Here is a 22,542-nt window from a genome sequence, read left to right on the forward strand (position 1 = left end):
CGACGGTTATAACGTCTCAGTTCGACTCACAATTAAACAGCGACACGACAACGTTCGCAATGTTTACATTCCCACAATGCATCTAAGTTGTAGAATGAATGAATTCACGTGTTTGTTATGAATGAACAAGTAGTTCCGTCACAACGTGACCTAACTGAGAGGTCATCGGTTATCCAATCAAATCGTTAGAATCTCAGGTCAAGTCGTTACGACACAGGTCAACGCGATACGACACTCGTGTGACGTACGAGATTAGTATGCAACTACCCATACGTTGACCACGTGGGTAATAAATTGAGTTATGTACTCGCTTGTGTTCATCTCAAATGGGTATCCTAATTTTCCTTTCAGTAACCAAATAAATTGTACTCACCTCACTCAAACTCAATTGGGTATTTTGCCATTTTCCACTTAAAAATATAATAAAGTTTAAATGTTAGTGTTTGTTATTTATATTTGATCTGTAATATGAGAAACGATAAGAAAGATTGCAAGTTGTCACGTTCATGTCCTGAAATACAACCTCTCAATATACCTAAGTTATTTTATATATCCCCCGGTACCCAAGCTAAGATTTGACATTTTTGTGTGTACGCATGTAAGATCACATTTATTGAGTATTTACAAAAATTCAAGCGTACTTGTACGCAACAGACCTAATAGGAATTGAGTTTTCAAATACATATTTGCGTAATTTACGCAGATACGCAGGTTGTCTGTACCTCTGAATTACAATATGTTGCCATTTTTCATTCTGGTTTCTTTTCCATGTGTATATGTCTTAACCGTACGTGCTCTGGAACCTTCCTGTAGGATATTAAGCTGAAGAATTTCGGTATTTGAGCAGAGATGTTTGGATAATGATACATTGGATTAGAGAATGAAAGTACGTTTGTTTCAAAATCCAACGTCATAAGGCTCCTGAGGAGTTGGACTCTGGGAAGACTGGAGGCCCACGTCGTGTCTTTGTTTCCAAGAGTCTCTCTCGCCCTTGTTAACTTCACATATGGACGGTGTGACAAGGGAAGGAGGGTGCGGACAATAGCCCCCGCAGTCCCTCCAAGATCTCGAGAGAAAAATGGGGAAGGTCAAACTAATCATCGTACCAAACAGAGACATTCCACTGGTAAGAAACTGAGAGACTCGGTTTAGTCAAGTCTATAATCCTCTTAAAATCACGCCGTACTATAATAATATTTATTACCCACGTGGTCAACGTATGGGTAGTTGCATATTAATCTCGTACGTCACACGAGTGTCGTATCGCGTTGACCTGTGTCGTAACGACTTGACCTGAAATTCTAACGATTTGATTGGATAACCGATGACCTCTCAATTAGGTCACATTCTGACGTAACTATTTTTTCATTCATAACAAACACGTGAATTCATTCATTCTACAACTTAAATGCATTGTGGGAATGTAAACATTGCGAACGTTGCCGTGTCGCTGTTTAATTGTGAGTCGAACTGAGACATTATATCCGTCGAAAAACATAAACGCAATGTTTCCACCAGTGATGTTAGCCGAATGAAGCAACTGGAAACCAAGAAACGAGGTGCAACGGAGTAGTTTACTGTAGGAGGCTGTACGAGGCGATGACAACTGACATGCATCGTGACGTCGGTTACCATGGCAGTGACGTCATTAGTGTGACGTCATGCAAATATTGTACTACAGTACAAAACTCTTCCGCAACCTCTTTATGAAACCGGTTTCGGTTTGAAACCAAAAACATAACAAAAATACGCTATTTTGTCAATTTAAATGCATGTAAGACGTGGGTAATAAATAAAATACCACACTCGGTCTCATTACATACGAATTATACGAAACTCGTGACCTTCCTATGTTATCTGACCTCGCTTTCGCTCGGTCAGATACCATAGGAAGGACACTCGTTTCGTATAATGAGACCTCGTGTAGTATTCTCTATATACTACCCATCAAAAGTTTAGACTCACTAGTGTAAATGTAGCCACTTACTTCAGTCAACTGTTTTGAACTAGATTTTGCAAAATATCCCATACTGTTTAAAGGTTATTGTTTACACATGAACTGATGTATTGTAAAACAAAATTCGTCATGTTGAAAATAGTATTGTCATGAGTTCAATAAATGATGAAACTCAGTGAAAATTGGCGAATTCTTAACAAAACTTTACACAAAAACGCAGCTGTTATTTCATATAATTTTGACAGAACGAGACGGACCAGTAAACGTCAACATGCCCAGAAATCGTACCCCAAGCGCCATCAAGCCCAGAAATCGAACTCCAAGCGCCATAAAACCCAGAAAGTGTACATCAAGCGCCAACAAACCCACAACACGAACTTGAAACACAGGTAAATCGATGGACTATGGCGGGCACTCCCACAGTTCAGTTCCAGACAATAGGTAATCCAAATCTGAAGAAATATACACTATCATTACCTACACGGACCATATGACTAAGTTATCTATGAAGGTCGGTTACAAAGGTATCACAAAACCAGTGAACACGGGTCTTATGGTCGTTTGTGCTTACATGCATGACTTAACAATTGGAGACATCTGACAACACAGTACTCCAAGATGATAATATTTTCAATAGACAGCTTAAGAACATCTGAGTATAGAACGGAAAAAACAGCACCTTAATGCTCATATATCGAATATGTACTTAAAACGTCATTTCATTAGCATATGTATGAATATTTTGTAAAACCTACAGCATTATTTATCTTCGTGTTCATAGCTGAAAGTGAAAACGACAGTGTGGGATCTGTTCAAGTTGCTGCTCATCTTGACCACCGTGAGTAAGAAAAATATCTTCGGGAGCACCCTGTTTCCACTATTAGAAATCTATTACTTGCGCTCAAGCTGCTTACTCGGAGTCTGTTCTGACAACATTCCTGAATCCGTAATCCCACATCGTACAAATCATCAAATGGTTGACCAGGCGTCTTATAACATTATCACTCTGCCATATGTGTACAGTTATAGCATTCACTATAATCATCACCCTGTATTATGCCTATAGTTATAGCATTCACTAGAATTATCACCCTGTATTATGCCTATAGTTATAGCATTCACTAGAATTGTCACTCTGTATTTTGCCTATAGTTAAAGCATTCACTAAAAGTATCACCCTGTATTATGCCTATAGTTATAGCATTCACTATAATTATCACCCTGTATTATGCCTACAGTTATAACATTCACTATAATTATCACCCTGTATTATGCCTATAGTTATAGCATTCACGAAAATTATCACCCTGTATTATGCCTATAGTTATAGCATTCATGTCTATAGTTAAAGCATTCACTATAATTATCACCCTGTATTATGGCTATAGTTATATCATTCACTATAATTATCACCCTGTATTATGCCTATAGTTATAGCATTCACTATAATTATCACCCTGTATTATGCCTACAGTTATAGCATTCACTATAAGTAGCACCCTGTATTATGCCGATAGTTAAAGCATTCACTATAAGTATCACCCTGTATTATGCCTATAGTTAAAGCATTCACTATAAGTATCACCCTGTATTATGCCTATAGTTATAGCATTCACTATAATTATCACTCTGTATTATGCCTATAGTTATAGCATTCACTAGAGTTATCACTCTGATATATGTATCATAGCATTCCATAGAATTATCACACTGCCGTATGTAAATGTTATAGCATTCACTAGAATTATCACCCTGCCATATATATATATACTCTCCCAAAAAAGAAACGCATATAGGAATTTCAACTGTATTTTTATGTTTATTTTGAAACATCTTGTAGGCTGTATGAGTCAATGAAATATAGCGAAATTGCACACTGGGAATGCAGACTTATCCGTCTTTGGCACCAACTCGAGGAAAGTCAGTTTGAGTGTCACATGGAGACGTGTGGTGGCGCTGAAGTCAATACCTCGTGTGACCACCGTGGGCATCCAGAACTGCACGGCATCGAACGAATAGGTCTCAGAATCTCGTGTTGCCCAATCGCAGCCCACTCTGCCTGTAGTGCCTGTGCGAGTTGCTGAAGTGTCTGGGGCTGAGGGTTACGGCGTCGCAGGATTTCGTCACAGTACCGTTGAGCTGTCAGGTTTCCCTGGATCATCACCAAATCACTTCTCCTACGGCAGGTGATCACCCCCCACATCATAACACTTCCCCGGCCGGATCTGTCCACCTTGGGAACGCAAACGTCGGCGAAACGTTCACGTCGACGTCTGTACACCCGCATTCTTCCATCGCGTCGTTCCAATAGAAATCGTGATTCATCACTGAACCAGTTTCTACGCCATTTCGGTAGGCTCCAGGCCTGAACGTTGGTGCACCATTCAACTCGATGTCGACGATGTTGTTGTCGAAGCACAGGGCCAAAATAAGGTCTTCTGGCACGTAAACCAGCCTCTCTCAACCTGTTCCTGACGGTCTGTGCAGAAAGCCTCCTCAATCCGGGTATTTGTCGAGCGGTACTGGTCGCCGTAGATGTTCGATGACGCAGGTGATGTACCCGGATGTAGCGATCCTGCGCCGCAGTGGTCGCTCGAGGTTGCCCACTACGAGGGGCATCTGCTACCGCATTCTGCCGGCGATATCTCTCCCAGAGCCGTGAAATGGTGCTTTGGTGAACGTTCACGCGTCGGGCAACTGCACGTTGAGACTGGCCAGCAAACCAATGGCGATATGACGGTTGGCTTCACTTAGACGTGGCATTTTGCGTCCGCCAACAATATTCTAAATACAGTGAATAATCGACAGACAGCGATCAACCTTTTATACCCATCATTGAGACTATCTGATCCCAACTTTCACGTGCATTACACGTGCATTACATGTGAATTGTGTATTCTTTGACACTACACGCCGAAATTGAAAATCATGTTGTTAAATACGGGTATTTTACGAATGGTGCGTTTTGTTGTGATGTTTCAAAACATAAACACCATAGGACTCATAAACAGAGCAAAACCTTTTGTAAAATGAATCACGTTTTAATTCATTGCTACATGAAATTGCTATTTTCATGATGCGTTTCTTTTTTGGGAGAGTATATATTGTTTAATAATTCACTAGAAGTGTCATTCTCCCACATGTAAATGTTATGGGTTTAAAAAAATAAAGCATTCACTAGAAATATCACTGACATACGTAAATGTTACGGCAATCACTAGAATTATTATTCTGCCATATGCAAATGTTATGGCATTCACTAGAACTATCTCTCTGCCATATATATATATATAGTAATAGCATCCACGAGAACTAGCTCTCTGCCATATATGTATATATAGTTATAGCATCCACTAGAACTATCTCTCTGCCATATATATATATATAGTAATAGCATCCACGAGAACTAGCTCTCTGCCATATGTATATATAGTTATAACATCCACTAGAACTATCTCTCTGCCATATATATATATATAGTAATAGCATCCACGAGAACTAGCTCTCTGCCATATATGTATATATAGTTATAGCATCCACTAGAACTATCTCTCTGCCATATATGTATATAAAGTTATAGCATCCACTAGAACTATCTCTCTGCCATATATGTATATATAGTAATAGCATCCACCAGAACTATCTCTCTGCCATATATGTATATATAGTTAAAGCATCCACTAGAACTATCTCTCTGCCATATATGTATATATAGTTATAGCATCCACTAGAACTACCTCTCTGCCATATGTATATATAGGTATAGCATCCACTAGAACTATCTCTCTGCCATATATGTATATATAGTTATAGCATCCACTAGAACTATCTCTCTGCCATATATGTATATATAGTTATAGCATCCACTAGAACTATCTCTCTGCCATATATGTATATATATAGTTATAGCATCCACTAGAACTATCTCTCTGCCATATATGTATATATAGTTATAGCATCCACTAGAACTATCTCTCTGCCATATATGTATATATAGTTATAGCATCCACTAGAACTATCTCTCTGCCATATATGTATATATAGTTATAGCATCCACTAGAACTATCTCTCTGCTATATATGTATATATACTTATAGCATCCACTAGAACTATCTCTCTACCATATATGTATATATAGTTATAGCATCCACTAGAACTATCTCTCTGCCATATATGTATATATATAGTTATAGCATCCACTAGAACTATCTCTCTGCCATATATGTATATATAGTTATAGCATCCGCTAGAACTATCTCTCTGCCATATAAGTATATATAGTTATAGCATCCACTAGACTGACTGACTGACTGAGTTTGGTTTTACGCCGCTTTTAGCAATATTCCAGCAACATCACGGCGGGGGACACCAGAAATAGGCTTCACACATTGTACCCAGGTGGGGATTCGAACCCGGGTCTTCGGCGTGACGAGCCAACGCTTTAACCACTAGGCTACCCCACCGCCCCGCATCCACTAGAACTATCTCTCTGCCATATATGTATATACAGTAATAGCATCCACTAGAACTATCTCTCTGCCATATATATATATATAGTTATAGCATCCATTAGAACTATCTCTCTGCCATATATGTATATATACTTATAGCATCCACTAGAACTATCTCTCTGCCATAACTATCTCTCTGCCATATATGTATATATAGTTATAGCATCCACTAGAACTATCTCTCTGCCATATATGTATATATAGTTATAGCATCCACTAGAACTATCTCTCTGCCATATATGTATATATAGTTATAGCATCCACTAGAACTATCTCTCTGCCATATATGTATATATAGGTATAGCATCCACTAGAACTATCTCTCTGCCATATATGTATATATAGGTATAGCATCCACTAGAACTATCTCTCTGCCATATATGTATATATAGTTATAGCATCCACTAGAACTATCTCTCTGCCATATATGTATATATAGTTATAGCATCCACTAGAACTATCTCTCTGCCATATATGTATATATAGGTATAGCATCCACTAGAACTATCTCTCTGCCATATATGTATATATAGTTATAACATCCACTAGAACTAGCTCTCTGCCATATATGTGTAGTTAAATAAGTAACGAGAATTGACGCACGGTTGAAATGGATTTTTTTTTTTTTAAAGGAATGTTCATTAAAGATGCTTCGTTTGACAATGTACCGCTCTTATATCTATCTCGAAGAAAGATGGCCCAAACTTATCTAAGGTCTAGTCGTATTAATTTACTTTCCCTAAATGTATTTTCAGTATTGTCGACACCGGAAAGCTTACTCGACCTAGAAGGAGAGAGGCAGATAACAGTTTCACGTTCCGATGTGGTCGAGCCGATATTGCAGCATTACAAAGACGATCCCTCCATTCTACAATCACGACTCCATGTTTCTTTCGCTGGAGAATCGGGGGATGATTTTGGAGGGTTGAGCTAAGATATCTTCACAGCATTTTGGACGGGAGTATTTGAACCATACTTCAGATGAGAGCGATCTAAGGTGCCAAGCCTACCCTTCCACAGAGTTAGGCAGGAGTTGTGGAAGTATGAATCAATCGGTGGCAATGACAAGTTGTCTGCCATCTATGATCACGGGAACCTCTATCACTGGAATTGTCTCTGCATCCGATGTGGGCAAACAATGCCTTTTAGAAGACTTTTTTTCTTTCTTGTACCATGGTAAAGCAACACCTGATTCAAAAGATGATGGCGCTTTTCCAGAGACTTGACAATAAGAGATGGACTCGCTGATCACTTTCCTCAGCATCAATGGCTTCTTGGGAATGCCAAACTATTGGGAAATCTCAGATCAAATCGCAGAAATTGACCAGAAAGTTGCTTGACATCCCTCGTCCTCTTTACGATGCCATGAGACGTGGTATTCCAAGTTCACGCGTGTTATCATTCTGGGTGCAGTTGACGATTCACGAAGTTTCAGCTCTTATCACCCCCCAGCGTCCTACTCCTATAATGTGGTAGATTGTATATTGACGGAGGGGGAATATATCAGACCTGAGGAGAAAGTCCTGTACTTCTTGAAACAGTTTGAGAGAGTACTAGATCAGGAACACCTCATGTCCTTTCTTCAGTTCGTTACAGGGTCAATCCACGTGCCAGTTGGGGGAAATGAGGTATCATCGTTGGGGGTTCGAGTTCAAGTTGAATGAACTGTTATACATACTTCAATGTTTAAGTTGCCATTTCTGAAATCCATTAATCTTTCCAAACTATGTTACAATTGTGCCACCAATACCATCTTGTAAAGAGTCGTTATGGTAAGCATACGTTCGTGGGTAGTAGAGTTGTGAACAAAACAATATTTTGCACCTCTGACATTTGTCAATCACGAGCAGAATCGAGAATTTACCAAGTCATGCATGGTATGATACGTAGTGCACCGTCAGTGGGAAGCTACCCTTGGACGAATCATCAGAAGTATGAATAGTAGAATGCATGCATGCCGGGCAAACAGGTGGTTTTATCCGTCGTTAGTGACTGGCTGGAAAATACAAATTTTTATTTTGACCCCAAACCTTTTAACGACCTAGTGCACGACCATCTCATCACACCGGCCATAAGAACCCAATAGGTCTGATCTCCTACTCCCAGGGGCGGTGGGGTAGCCTTATGGTTAAAGCGTTGGCTAGTCACGCCGAAGACCCGGGCTCGAATCCCCACATGGGTACAATGTGTGAAGCCTATTTCTGGTGTCCCCCGCCGTGATGTTGCTGGAATATTGCTAAAAGCGGCGTAAAACCCAACTCAGTCAGTCTCCTACTCCCAAGCAGATATGCTATCATAGCATTCGATTTGCCAGTACCAAAGAGATATGTTTGAATGATTCAAACTATCCCTTACTTTTTGTGCATAGTATATTCAGTACACTGTGGTTATATAACTGACTGAAATTGACGTCAAACGCAGTTTTGACTTAACTATTACATTAAGTTATCGGACCAGGAAAAAACCCCACAGATCGTTAAGAAGATAGTTTACGATATTTTATAATTTATTCTCATTTAGTCCACTACATAATTAAAACTTATAATATGAACTGATTTTTACGGTTTCAGTTATATGGTTCAATGAGCAATGATGCTTTATTGTCAATGAAAATATACTATGAATAGCGAGAACTAGACAACACTTAGTCAAAGACAATGTTAAAGCATTATGAATATAACATTCGGTGTTCTTAAAGGACCACTGATGCATAGCAATTTCCGTGGACTGGTTGTTGCTTTTGCTATTGTTTTTCTCCCGTGAGTACCCGGATGATATCCCAGAATTCATGACTGGTTCATTACCTCTGCTGCGCCACCCTCATGCGCAACTGATAGTATAGGTATAGACTAGATCAACGAAGATGAAATCTTTTTTACTGGATAATCTTGATTTTGTTGTAAATTGATGTAGACTGCATGTGATGAATAATTGGTTTCTTATAAAAAAATATTCACTTTGATAAAAATGCTGATTTTGGTCATACAAGTTTCACAAGCATCCACGGACACTCCTTTGTAGCTCCGTAAAGTGTTGTTTAACAGCTACCAGACATTCCACAAACATTAGTTAGTGCGTATAGCTATAAAAATAGTATATAAACACTCCCACTAATTGTATGACTGTGACGTGTAAATATATCTTACTTAAAACGAGGGGCTAGAGGTACTAACTAGTAGCTTGTAACAACAGGGGGCTAGGGGGACGGGGGCTAGAGGGGTGGAGTCCATGAATTATAACATTCACAGAAATTATTGAGAAAGTTATTTTAGCAAATATCTAATCCATGTATATAAACTATAAACGTTTTACTTAGATGAATATGTTGTGACATGATTTTCTTACAGTCTGTCTTTTCAGTACTTTGTGAGACCTCCTTGTCCTGCTGGCGCGTAGCAAGCCATTTTCCCCCGTGTAAGCCCGATAGGTTACAAAGCTTTATATTTAGATAGTATGAATGGCTTGCCCAACGTTTTTAGCAACAATCATGTGTAAGCCCGGGCTTTTTTTTTATAATGGTAGCTTCGCCCCTGCCCTGCAATACACGACTGAATGCGCCTAGGTACACTACCGATCAAAGTTTGTAGGAAATCGTGTGATGGCGTATGTCAATATTCGACCACTCCTCAATATTTCTAAGTCCTTTTTGGTTTATTCTGTCCTTCATTAGTCCCCCCACATTCTCAACAGTGTTAAGATATGTGCTGTAGCTGGGCCAGTCTAAAACTTGAACTCGAGAAGATCCGGGTTAGAATTACAATGTAATCTTCATTAACCCATGCTTGTCGTAAGGTGCGCCTAACGGGATCAGGTGGTTAGGTTCGCTGACTTGGTTGACACCTGTCATCGTATCCCAACTGTGTACATAGATGTTCATGCTGTTGATCACTGGATTGTCTGGCCCAGACTCGATTATTTACAAACCGCCGCCATATAGCTGGAATGTGCTGTGTGCGGCGTAAACTCACTCACTCTAAAACTTGAACATTTTCGTCCGACAACCAGTATTTTGGGTTGCCCGCAGTGTGTTTTGGGTCGTTGTCATGCTGGAAAATCCAATTATCTTTATACAGTGTTCGGGCCGTTGGAAGGGGGTGATCATTTAAGATGTCAACATATCCTTCCTTCGTCAAATTTTCACACAGTTCGGAAAAAGCCAGACAGAACTTTCATCACCCCAATCTTGATTTTCGTCACACCAACACAAGTTTAAACGTCTTTCTTTTTGTTCATCTTTCACCAATGGTGAGGGAATTCTGCGCTTTCTCATCCAGTTAAGTCTTTGTAATTCTTGTCTGAGGGTTTCATTACATACCTGAGGACGTCCTCTATTAATCATGTCATTTCTGATATTCTCAACGCTTTTCAATTTTTCCCTTCTCACAGTCCGTAGTGCTGAACGTCCTTGGCCTACCTGCCCCTGTCTTGTGCGCAATCCCAACTCCTGACTGAATATTCTTCAACGTTCTGTATACTGTAGACAGAGGAATGCCATGTCTACCAGCTAACTCTTTTGCATTATAGTGCGTTTGGCTCAAAAGCGGACCGATGAATTGCAATCTAACTCTTACTTTTCGAGTTAGATTGCAATTCATCGATCCGCTTTTAATAAACGGACTAAAGTCACACCTCTTTCAAAATCATCTGGAACCGGCTTTCTTTCTATTCTGCTGTCAAATCTGCCATGTCAACAAAGGAAGCCGTCCGCTCCACCAAGGGAGACAACTCTTGATGTAGCATGCTCCATATGTTGGTTGTGTGTAACTCCGTATCAGTATCAAATTGTGAACGGCATCGACAAGACGGGTCGCAAAAGTAGGTACATCGCCAAATATTTCTTTAACAGACGTGTGTCCTGAGTTCGCATTGTTCTGGATACCATCAATCCAGATTTGTTCTGTTCTCATTGTGTGACAGTTACAACCACATCGAAAAGAAGTCAGTCGACAGTTTATTTCCGGAACATAAACGAAGTGCAACGCATGAATGTGCTGGCTATTTATTACATCAAGGATAGATCTACCGTCATCCTCAAACGCATAAAACTCCTTGTAAAATGTTTCAGTCACCTCTGTGTGAACGTCACGCCATAGTCGCTCTATTCTCTGATTGTGACCCGGTCTCCCAGTAATGTGACTAGCTCTTTGGTGGTCTCTGATCAAATTGATGGCATATCCGACTTTGATGTTTTCCATTCCATGATCGCTCCTAACCCTCGATGGAAGAATATATCTGAGCTTTGAACAAATATTCTCAAGACATCATCAGCATATTATTATTATCAGTACATTCCAGTGCTGTTATGAACCGGGTGGGTTACCAGTGACCATCTGATATGTGTATTAAAAGATCAGTTTATATCATACTTATTAAATTGTAATATAATAATTCAAAGATTCCACGTTGGTAAAAAAAGAGTTTCATGTTGTGGAATATAATTCGTGACTTAAACAGTCTGAAACTAAAATGTTCAATCTTAACGCAAATCACACAAACCTGTTTAGTTTCACATGAGTATCCATGTGCCATAAACTGCTTGGGGATGGAACAGAATAAGTACGCCAAGCTACTGTCCTCCCCCATCGTGCGTTGGACTGAGACTCCATCAGAACGGAGATACCCATTCATCATCTGCATATGTAGTATTGTGTTCGTCATTAATAGGTGTCATTATTAAAGTCTCTCGTCACATCAAACAAATCTTAATGCATCCATGCTACCTCTAATTACACTCAGAAAGTAGTTAAATCAGGACGCGATGAACCACCATTATGTATTATTGTTACTTCCCATGCCCGCGGGAACTCTAACAATTGAAGTGATTCTACCCTACAAATACAGTTTTAAAAATACTTTTTTTAAATATATAAATGTCAGTGTTACCGGAAAATATTTCCCTTCGGATTCTAAAGTCGTACCTTATCTCTCATCTTAATATAGTTTGACTATGCGACCCAATATCTGTCATCTTAATATAATTTGACTATGCGATCCAAGGGAAGACCTAAGGAAACTTATGGACTTGCAAGACAGGGACGTCTGTAATATAAATGAACTAGGTAACGGTGCCCTGTATACTGCTGTCTTACAAATACTTAGGGAGGCTCGGGCGATTACAGAAAATGTCATATTTAATCTCCTCAAAACGAAACAGTAGAATACTCCAGTATCGGAAGATATATACTAGTGTTGGGAATTGGTTGAAATCCCACAATTGATGATTGGTTCAATACCAACGGCCAATCATCGAAAAAAATTGGTTAGCGTCATTTTTTAGATTTTCCTATTCAGGTTGTAGTTGCAGATAAGTATAAAGAAAAAACATTTGGTTCTCTGTTGTTGTTTTTAGAAACTCCACAAATTACATTTGCAGATTTCACATCCAGTGTAAAATGATTCAGTTCCAGTGTAACATTAACTTCCCAGATTCTTCAAGAAATATTCAGTCATGACTTTTCAGAAAGTGAAGTGAGTTTTCTTAGAAATAAACACGTTTTCAGGCCCTGACAACGTCCTAGATATGTTCTATCATCAAGTATTTCAAACTCTATTACAGCGGTTCCAAAATCGTTTGTGTTCGATAATGAGAAAATGTGGTCGATTGCTTGGTCGTTTGGCCACTGTGACCATTCTTCGATTATTTCAATTAATCGGACCACCACTATATATACAAGTTAAAAAGCAGAACTTATAGTTTGTCATCAGAGATATGTAGCTGTGTTATGGACATGACCCTATTCGTGCCACACAGATATCGCTATACTGGTTGTGTAAGGCTTCAACAATATTTGTACCTGGAACGTACACAATGTGATCATTTACAGATAATGTTTTCAGAAGAAGATTGTTAACATGAACTCATTATTACTATCATATTTATTCGTTGTGTATTAAACACACCTCACTTCCTGTATTTGGAAAACTGTCCTTTATATCTCTCACTATAATTCGAAGTTCTTCATCGGTAAGATCCGTCTTTTTTTTCGAATAAATCTTTTTGCATACGGTGTTTGCTGAACAAGTAAAGTGATTTGCTATTTTGGCAGCTGTGTAACCCTTCTTCAGAAGACATGCAATCTGGCTGGACGACATATCGACACTTGGTCCTCCGCGCTTACCAGCAAAAACATATCAACACTTTCACATATGCATCGTACCATACCATGATTTTATGAGTAATATACCCAGTCTAACTTAGAACGGTATAGTTTATAGTATATGTATGTACCATTATAGTCCTATACCTGGCGCCCTATCGGATAATAAAGGCCATTATGATGTAAATGAGAGCTGTGAATTACACAAGGAAACTGCTTCATATTCCTTTGTACGATATTTCAGTAGATGGGCTTTAGTGTTTACTGTTCGTAAAGGAAGAACACATTTTCCAAGTATTTCTGACTGTAGAGTTGACCGAATTGACGTTCTTGGGCATTTAGGCATGCATGCTGAACAAACCATCTAACAAATTGCATGACTCCATAAGATGAGACAGTATTAACAGTTTTGCGAGCTGCGAGTGTCGAGGATATCCTTGTTCGCAGTTCAAACAAGTGATGCTTTCGTTTTCAGGCCTGATATACTTTCATTGATTTCACCAGACACTTGGCATTGATGACAAAGACTACTTGTCATTTTCTTGTTAAATGTATGAGTGAGTATGGTTTTACGCCGCCTTTGTCAATACTCCAGCAATATCACGGCGGGGGACACCAGAAATGGGCTTTACACATTATACCCATGTGGGGAATATAATTAAGGTGGTTAAGCGCTCGCTCGTCACGCTGAAGACCCGGGTTCGATTCCCAAAATGGGTACAATGTGTGAAACCCATTTCTGGTGTCCTCCGCTGTGATATTGCGGGAATATTGCTAAAAGCGGCGTAAAACTAAACTCACTCACTCACATAACATAGTGGATGAGGTGCACGGGCACAGAGTTGCTGTCGATCCTGCTTGAAGCTGTGCAAGATGGAGCATCAACGGACCAGTTCTTGTTTTCTCACCGGCGTTCCTCGAAAACACAAGATCACTATTTACATGTGATGGGTCATGTTTTTTCAAACTGCAAATAGTCCAAAATGTGACACAGTTGACAGGTGGTCTTGACTAACGCTTACGTTGGTGGCTGTTTGACTTTCGTTGTGATGTGGACCCAGGATGGATTTATATCGCCGGATTTTGTGTAGAGATTGCACCACAACTCTGATGTCGAGAGGTTCAAGGTCTTGAAACTTTGAAACCTGCGCCTAAGTGCCTCCGATGGATAGTAAATAACACATATTTATGCGTACGAAGACGAAAATTACACCTGAATCTGCTTCAAGAACAGTTATGACACGACTTGTCAATTCAATAAGGATGGTCTCAAACACGGTATCATTTCTTAATTTCTTTGTAACCCAGAAGGATGTACAGGGTTGTATATTTTCACAAGATGGATGTATCTTGGCGTTTACACTGACAGCAGCGTACGAAATTAACGTCGGTCCGTAGGTCCGAAGCCGACTGAAAACCGCTCGCGGCCCCACAGCTTTTGTTTTCTGCAGGTCCTTATGGCCAACAGATTTTTCATCCCCAATAACAAAGAGTATTACTTCCATATTAAAATTCAGTGTCTTCACATTCTGATCAGAACCCACAACTTTTTACGGATGGGTGTTGATTGAGTGGTAGTGTTTTCGGTTCACAAACGCAGGTTCGTTCACGTGTGGTGCGATTATTTGAACATGGGTCCCATCAATGACACCGGCCACATTTGGGAAGTTTGCAACGTGAGGGAACTCATTAGCGTTATCGGTTAATTGTCTTTGACACAATGGAAACGAGACGAATCTCTGTACAATATGAGGTGCATTTAGAGCAGCTAACGTCTGCGCTACAGCCCGACTTACTGTTGGTTGTGAAATATCCATGTCATCTGCATTGCAAAGCTGCATTTTGCCTGTAGCCAAAAACCTCAATGTTACAAGCACTTTGTATAGGGCTGGTAAGGACCGGTTTCTAAAGGTAAGTGCATCGATTTCATCCGATATCAAGCCTGTCACAAACTCTATCCCTCCTCTGTCAAGACGATAACGTCGTAATAACTCTCTGTCGGTGTACATATCAAAAACGTTCTTCATAGTGTGAAAGTTTGCGTTTCCGTGAGCCGCCATATTGGATAACTAAGAATTTTCTTAACTAGTTAGGTGTGCTCATGAGGTTTCTTAAAGTTAAGAAGAAAACTAAGAACATAATTACTTGTCTAAGTTTTTTCTTACAAGTTAAGAACGTTGTTATGGAAACTAAGAATTCTTAGTGGATTTAAGAATTCTTAACTCTTAAGAGAATTCTGAGAAGCTTTATGAATACCGCCCCTGGGTCCATTATAATTTATAGTTTCATATAGATTTAAAGATGTATCTTGGCGTTTACACTGACAACAGAGATGTAGTTACAATGAGATGTTTGAACAATCTCTGGCTTCCATTCACTATCCTTTGTGTACTCACTGGCTTCTTCAGCTTACTGCTTAGCCAATCATGGCAATTATGTTGTCTCCTTTGTCTATTATGTTGTTTCATTGTTATATACAGTATATATATGCAGCTCCTACACTTCATGTATCACTCTTGCTTGACAACGGTTCAAGAATCTGTATCGAAACGTCGCACTCACGAAATAAAGAAGTTGTTATCCATAAAACTTGTTCTATATTGTACGTCTCAACTTCTAAAATGCCACTCAAACAAGTTACGAAATTAACGTCGGTCCTTAGGTCCGAAGCCGACTGAAAACCGCTTGCGGCCCCACAGCTTTTGTATTCTGCCGGTCCTTGTGGCCGACAGCTTTTTCATCCCCAATAACTAAGAGTATTATTTCCATATTAAAATTTAGTGTCTTCACATTCTGATCAGAACCCACAACTTTTTACGGTTCTGGGTCCCTAGGGTCTGCAGCTTTTCAGGGTTAAGGGCAAACACTGGTAGAACAGCCAGGTAATCAACAAGCGTGTGTAGTGAAATTTCAGTGTCACACGCGCAACTCGCACACAATTTTTTTAATAATGAGCGTTTGTTAAACAACCTTTTTATTTGGGTGTCCAAAAATTATGAGACAATTCATGAGAGTTGGTCTGTCGATTTCATGTGACTGTGCAAAATGTGGTTTTGTTGCAATTAATAGATTTTGTGTTAGTGAGCAATTAATCTGGTCTCAAATGAAATCAAACGGACTGTAGTAGAGATTTATCAGATCGTATATCTTGTAGATTATCGAAGATGGATGAGTGAGTGAGTTAAAGTCACCACGTCAGTATTGCTGCCATATCGTGACTAAACATGGTTATAATTCATGATAAATACACAAATTTTAAAACCCTGTCGACGAAGGACAGTAAAACCAACTAGAATATCACATACTCGTCCAGGGGCTAACACAGCTGTTTGAGAAAGGGGGCATGCACAGTTAATCTTCACCCGTTTTTACGAGAGTTTAAATGGTCATTTATTAAACTTTCAGGAGAAAATGGCGGATGCTCACCAGCGTGCGAAACAGTTTCCAAATTTTCCTAGCCCGTCGGGCTAGGAATGCCTGAAAGTTACTAGCCCACAATATAATTCACAATCTCGCAGGATTTAAAAGTGTATTGTATAACTTAACAAGTCGGAGAGAGTAACATATTTACAAAATGACCCCATGAAAAGTCACTAGCCAGTCGGGCCAGTGACTGTGGAGATTTACTGGCCCGACTGGATTTTTACTAGCCACGGGCTATCGGGCCAGTGGCTATTTCGCACGCTGGTGCGCGCGCACGCACGCACGCACACACGCCTCTGCCGTCGGGAACTATTTAGGAAACGAGGAAACTATAGAGACAAGCTTCAATTGTCATTCGTGCCGGGCAGTACACACGTTCAAATGAGATATCCGCCTTTATCATATATTGGTTGGTATTATTAGGAAGACATAAACATACACGTTAAACTGATTGTCACGATCGGATAAACACACAAATGAAAGCAGGAAGTATTTCAATGTTACACACACCGATAACTAAACTTCTTCCCCTATTATAGCGATAAGGTAATAATTAATAGGTGAAATGATTATTTCTAAAAAATATATAAATATTCCTGTAACAGACTGGCCTAACAGACTGGCGTCCTTATCTAGTCTTGCGTATCTGGAAGACAGAATTACTATACATCCATGGGCTCAGCGTTCAGTACAGCCTTGGAGCAAGGCTAAGGATGGCCCAGTGGTTGCAAGTATAGCTCATTGCAGGGTTGTAGTGTCCCTAGCACAGTGGCGAGTTGTGGCAGTGGAAGTAAGTGAGCTCTCTTGTCAATTGTCATCATCCTCGATAATCTTCAGGGTATACGTTACGATCACTCTATATGTCTGTAACAATACCCCAAAGGAAGGCTAACAATATATGGATGAACAGCTTCTTTATTGCTGTGAGAGAAGTAGACACGTTGTCCATCCATATATCGTTATTCTTCCTTACTGCTCCAACTTAAAAGTATGAAATGTGTGAAGCCCATTTCTGGTGTCCCCCGCCGTGATATTGCTGGAATATTGCTAAAAGCCGCGTAAAACCAAACTAACTCTTTCGTTATGTATCTCCACCAACTCGCCTTCCCAATATACTCAAGATGTATCATAATTAATAGTTTCATATAGATTTAAAGATGTATTATAATGTATAGTTTCATGTAGATTTAAAGATGTATTATAATGTATAGTTTCATATAGATTTAAAGATGTATTATAATGTATAGTTTCATATAGATTTAAAGATGTATTATAATGTATAGTTTCATATAGATTTAAAGATGTATTATAATGTATAGTTTCATATAGATTTAAAGATGTATTATAATGTATAGTTTCATATAGATTTAAAGATGTATTATAATGTATAGTTTCATATAGATTTAAAGATGTATTATAATGTATAGTTTCATATAGATTTAAAATTGTATTATAATGTATAGTTTCATATAGATTTAAAGGTGTATTATAATGTATAGTTTCATATAGATTTAAAGATGTATTATAATGTATAGTTTCATATAGATTTAAAGATGTATTATAATGTATAGTTTCATATAGATTTAAAGATGTATTATAATGTATAGTTTCATATAGATTTAAAGATGTATTATAATGTATAGTTTCATATAGATTTAAAGATGTATTATAATGTATAGTTTCATATAGATTTAAAGATGTATTATAATGTATAGTTTCATATAGATTTAAAATTGTATTATAATGTATAGTTTCATATAGATTTAAAGATGTATTATAATGTATAGTTTCATATAGATTTAAAGATGTATTATAATGTATAGTTTCATATAGATTTAAAGATGTATTATAATGTATAGTTTCATATAGATTTAAAGATGTATTATAATGTATAGTTTCATATAGATTTAAAGATGTATTATAATGTATAGTTTCATATAGATTTAAAGATGTATTATAATGTATAGTTTCATATAGATTTAAAGATGTATTATAATGTATAGTTTCATATAGATTTAAAGATGTATTATAATGTATAGTTTCATATAGATTTAAAGATGTATTATAAATGTATAGTTTCATATAGATTTAAAGATGTATTATAATGTATAGTTTCATATAGATTTAAAGATTTATTATAATGTATAGTTTCATATAGATTTAAAGATGTATTATAATGTATAGTTTCATATAGATTTAAAAGATGTATTATAATGTATAGTTTCATATAGATTTAAAGATGTATTATAATGTATAGTTTCATATAGATTTAAAGATGTATTATAATGTATAGTTTCATATAGATTTAAAAGATGTATTATAATGTATAGTTTCATATAGATTTAAAGATGTATTATAATTTATAGATTTTCATATAGATTTAAAGATGTATTATAATGTATAGTTTCATATAGATTTAAAGATGTATTATAATGTATAGTTTCATATAGATTTAAAGATGTATTATAATGTATAGTTTCATATAGATTTAAAGATGTATTATAATGTATAGTTTCATATAGATTTAAAGATGTATTATAATGTATAGTTTCATATAGATTTAAAGATGTATTATAATGTATAGTTTCATATAGATTTAAAGATGTATTATAATGTATAGTTTCATATAGATTTAAAGATGTATTATAATGTATAGTTTCATATAGATTTAAAAGATGTATTATAATGTATAGTTTCATATAGATTTAAAGATGTATTATAATGTATAGTTTCATATAGATTTAAAGATGTATTATAATGTATAGTTTCATATAGATTTAAAGATGTATTATAATGTATAGTTTCATATAGATTTAAAGATGTATTATAATGTATAGTTTCATATAGATTTAAAGATGTATTATAATGTATAGTTTCATATAGATTTAAAGATGTATTATAATGTATAGTTTCATATAGATTTAAAGATGTATTATAATGTATAGTTTCATATAGATTTAAAGATGTATTATAATGTATAGTTTCATATAGATTTAAAGATGTATTATAATGTATAGTTTCATATAGATTTAAAGATGTATTATAATGTATAGTTTCATATAGATTTAAAGATGTATTATAATGTATAGTTTCATATAGATTTAAAGATGTATTATAATGTATAGTTTCATATAGATTTAAAGATGTATTATAATGTATAGTTTCATATAGATTTAAAGATGTATTATAATGTATAGTTTCATATAGATTTAAAGATGTATTATAATGTATAGTTTCATATAGATTTAAAGATGTATTATAATGTATAGTTTCATATAGATTTAAAGATGTATTATAATGTATAGTTTCATATAGATTTAAAGATGTATTATAATGTATAGTTTCATATAGATTTAAAGATGTATTATAATGTATAGTTTCATATAGATTTAAAGATGTATTATAATTTATAGTTTCATATAGATTTAAAGATGTATTATAATGTATAGTTTCATATAGATTTAAAGATGTATTATAATGTATAGTTTCATATTGATTTAAAGATGTATTATAATGTATAGTTTCATATAGATTTAAAGATGTATTATAATGTATAGTTTCATATAGATTTAAAGATGTATTATAATGTATAGTTTCATATAGATTTAAAGATGTATTATAATGTATAGTTTCATATAGATTTAAAGATGTATTATAATGTATAGTTTCATATAGATTTAAAGATGTATTATAATGTATAGTTTCATATAGATTTAAAGATGTATTATAATGTATAGTTTCATATAGATTTAAAGATGTATTATAATGTATAGTTTCATATAGATTTAAAGATGTATTATAATGTATAGTTTCATATAGATTTAAAGATGTATTATAATGTATAGTTTCATATAGATTTAAAGATGTATTATAATGTATAGTTTCATATAGATTTAAAGATGTATTATAATGTATAGTTTCATATAGATTTAAAGGTGTATTATAATGTATAGTTTCATATAGATTTAAAATTGTATTATAATGTATAGTTTCATATAGATTTAAAGATGTATTATAATGTATAGTTTCATATAGATTTAAAGATGTATTTCTCCTGTAGCATATATGTTATATTTTGGAGTACACTTTCTCAGTAAAGTACAGATTCTAGTACTTTTATTGGGTTGAGTCACATCCGGGATTCGAACCCACACCCTCAGAGTCAGGCATCTAAGTCAGCCCACTCAGCCAAGTCTAACCCACCCAGCTCAGTGGAAGTCGCGGTGGCTGAGCGGGTTAGGCAGCTGACTTTATGTGCTGGCGATTAGGTGCCTGACTCTGAGGGTGTGGTTCGAATCCTGGATGGGACTCAACCCAACAAAAGTACTAAAATTTGTACTTTACTAAGAAAGTGTAATCCCAAATATAACATATATGTTACATTTGACCTCCTCATTGTTACATTTGACCACTTTCTAAATGGCATTGTGTATTCAAGTCTGTCTGCTGCTTGCATCGTATACACCTACTCGGGTAATCCGATAATGTATCCATCGTTTGATTGTGGTCTACATTAAACCTACCAGTACATTTGACATCAATATCTGAACACGTGCTCTTACACGCTGTCACTTGTGCACAACTGGCTAGCGTGGATAAGTCCACCTTTGGCTGAAACCCTACCTTCCTTCAACGACACCACATGCTGGAGGTCAGAGTGAACGTTCACTTGATGCCCATGTCAAAGGACATCAGTCGGTAATACAAACCATTCGCGTCATTTAATCTCGCTATCAAACCTACTTCTCCGTAGGGGAGGTGGTATAGCCTAGTGGTTAACGCGTTCGCTCATCACGCCGAAGACCCAGGTTCGATTCCTAACATGGGTACAATGTGTGAAGCCCATTTCTGGTGTCCCATTGCTGGAATATTGCTAAAAGCGGCGTAAAACTAAATTCATTCACTCACTCACTGTAAGCTATTGCTCGGATCCGTGAATGTCCAGGTTAGAATATTGCTCTTCAGTAATCCATGCTTGTCGTAAGAGGCGACTAACGGGATCGGGTGGTCAGGCTCGCTGACTTGGTTGACACATGTCATCGGTTCCCAATTGCGCAGATCGATGCTCATGCTATTGACCACTGGATTGTTTGGTCCAGACTCGATTATTTACAGACCGCCGCCATATAGCTGGAATGTTGCTGAGTGCGACGTAAAACTAAACTCACTCACTCACTATTGCTCGGAGTATTTATATAAAGCTTTCACCTGGATTACGAGTTCTTCCTCGGTTCGGTGGGGTAACCCAGTGTAGTTAAAGCGTTCGCTCTTTACACCCAAGACCCAGGTTCGATTCCTAGCATGGGTACAATATGTGAAGCCCGTTTCTGGTGTCCTCCAGCCTTGATATTGCTGTAATATTGCTGAAGGGTTCGTAAATACTTCCTGTAATCAGGCCTCCTAAAGTAAATGACTGAGTCTCCACAAGGCTGTATTACAAAAGGGAAAATTTCAACTTTCCAATAGTCTATTTCCCTTTCGTGTCGAGCAATGTTTCTGCAGCTCCAGCCTTTACAACTTTTGAGGTACAAGGGGCGGTGGAGTAGCCTAGTGG

General features: G+C 37.1%; 1 long non-coding RNA gene across 1 annotated transcript; it reads left to right on the plus strand.

The window, feature by feature from the left end:
• Positions 1–659: 659 nt before the first annotated feature.
• LOC124286185 lies at positions 660–8,145 on the plus strand. The gene is made up of 3 exons (XR_006900969.1): positions 660–1,126; positions 2,203–2,795; positions 7,224–8,145. It is a non-coding gene; the product is annotated as an uncharacterized LOC124286185 (long non-coding RNA).
• The last annotated feature ends 14,397 nt before the right edge of the window (positions 8,146–22,542 follow it).

The sequence above is a fragment of the Haliotis rubra genome, unplaced genomic scaffold, assembly GCF_003918875.1.
Source record: "Haliotis rubra isolate DU_JTF1 unplaced genomic scaffold, ASM391887v1 Scf378, whole genome shotgun sequence".
In the NCBI taxonomy this organism is placed as follows: Eukaryota; Metazoa; Mollusca; class Gastropoda; order Lepetellida; family Haliotidae; genus Haliotis; species Haliotis rubra.